Raw genomic sequence first — 2,605 nt, 5'->3', positions numbered from 1 at the left:
ATATATACACACACACACACATAAAGCAAGAGTATCTGCAAATTAATTTCCATCACATAGATTGGTATAGAACAAAAATGAGTATGTATGTGTGCATGTATGTATGTATGTATGTATGTGTGTTTGTGTGTGTGTGTGTGTGTGTGTATATATATATATATATATATATATATACACACACTCTTTTACTTGTTTCAGTCATTTGACTGCGGCCATGCTGGAGCACTGCTTTTAGTCGAACAAATCGACCCCGAGACTTATTCTTTGTAAGCCTAGTACTTATTCTATCGATCCTTTTTTTGATGAACCGCTAAGTTACGGGGATATATCAATACAATAAATATTGATGGAAGAAACTTACAGGTATCGACAAAGTCAGCTAAAACGATAGTTAAGAGCAACGTATTTAAAATAGTAAACAACAGAAAAAGTGAACATTTTATGTATAATTCAGTTGTTTGCTATTCTGAATGTAATTATGTGTGTGTGTGTAATGGAAGCAACTCCTATGTTATCAAACTGTTACTGTCATCAAAATTAGCAGTTCCAAATATGATCAAAATATTGTTATATTCACTGCTTATTGCTATCAGCCGGTTTTTGTTATTAAGCGCCTTCCATTATACATACATACATACATAGGCATACCTCAACTTACGCCGTTTCAAGTCACATCTTTTTTTACTTTACGTTGTTTTTTGCTTGTTTTTTTTTTCTTTTATGAAATTAATGGAACCAACTTCAGTCAATTTATTGGTCTCTTCGAATATATTTTAACAGGATAAAAATTATGAAAAAAGCCCCCCCACCCAAAAAAAGAAGAACAATACCGTTGTGGAAAATCAAATAAAATACGTTAAAATATGCACAAACTATTTATTAAAACACGTGTTAATTAAGTTTTTCAAATAATTTTTTGTGTTACGTCGTTTTTCGAGTTAAGTCGCATATTTGGAACACGTACCGAAGTTAATGCATGCCTGTTTATATATATATTTGCGAGAAATGTATGAAGGTTTATGATACCTGTGGAGTATCTCCTTCTCCCATTATAATTCTTTCTGTAGTTTCAAGGATCTGGAACGGGTCACCAATTTGTGACGTCCGTGCGAAGCGAGGTGATGAGAATGGTTCCTTAGTAAATCACACGGTCAATAGAATAAATATGAATAGAATAATGCGTATATGTGCCAGAGGGAAATAAGAGACACAACCGGGTAGAATGTGTAAGACAAGATTTATTGATATGTGTGCGACATATATACAGAATAATAGACAGGTCGTCATAAGAATATCTATGCGTGTGTAGATGTGTACGAGTCTATATGTATATTTATTGATAATAGCTTCAAATTGCGGCACAAAACGAGTCATTTTTAGGATTAGGGACTCAGTTGATTACATCGACATCAGGGCTTAACTGGTAGTTATTTGAACCAACAGGATAAAAGACGAAGTCGACTTCAACGAAATTTGAACTCAGAACGTTAAAAGCCGGAAGAAATGCCGCTAAGCGATTTGTCCAGCGCATTAACGATTCTGCTAGCTTGCTACTCTTGTATATTTAGGGGAGAAAAACATCAACCCTATCGACTGGTACTTTATTTTGTCGACCCTGAAAGGGATGAAAGGCATAGTTGGCCTCGGTGGCATTTGAACTCAGAACTGAGACATACTATTAAGCCGCATGTCTGACGTGCTAAAGATTCTGTCAGTTCATCACCCTCGCATATTTATTAATAATAATCATCTTATAGGTACAAATGCCATAAATTTTCTTGTAGGAGGGTTAGTCGATTAATTCGATCCTCGCACAAGACCCGTACTCTATATATTCTGAGATTTGAAATCAGAGCGTGAAAGAGCCGGAACAAAGATCACAAGACACTTTTTACGAAGCTTTAAAAGGTTTTGTCAGTTAACATTTATTTGTTTGCTTTACATAGGGACAAGAAATTTAGGATCTTTTCCCTTTCAAAGATTTCAAGTCAGAACATGAAGAGCTGGAACATACAGCAAGCCATTTTGACATTCCTACACAAGTGTGCGCCTTTCACTCATCGACTTTGTTTCATCATGTCTTTCAAAAAATATTCTTAAATATTATTTTCTACAAATAGCTTTCAGATGGTGTTCATTACAATTACGCCAGAATTTAATATGAAAATAAAATTGGTGGGCGCGCATGCTGATACACATACTAATACACATCACATATATATCTAGAAAATAAAACTTGAAATGAAAAAATTGTGATATTATGTATGTGTGCATGGCCACCATTGTTTTTTTATTTTTCACAAAATTCCAGTCAAACTAAAGTGTTTGATCCGAGCAAAAAAAAAAAAAATAGTGCAATAGGTGTACAACATGTAGTAAACGAATATGAAAAAAAAACGTCCGCTGGCGAACGGGGGGCGGGGGAGAGAACTCGGAAAATTCATATCGGGAATGTTCCGAGTCCTCTAACCACTTCCCCGTTCGTCGGCGATTTTTTTTTTCTTCATATTCGTTTACTACGCATTATTTTACACCTAATACACTATTTTTTTTTTTATCGTTTTTGTGACCGGCTGTTAACGTTGAGTTTTCAGATCCTGTGAAA

The sequence above is a fragment of the Octopus bimaculoides genome, chromosome 14 (assembly GCF_001194135.2).
Source record: "Octopus bimaculoides isolate UCB-OBI-ISO-001 chromosome 14, ASM119413v2, whole genome shotgun sequence".
Classification (NCBI taxonomy): Eukaryota; Metazoa; Mollusca; class Cephalopoda; order Octopoda; family Octopodidae; genus Octopus; species Octopus bimaculoides.
Note: the sequence above shows the minus strand (reverse complement) of the source record.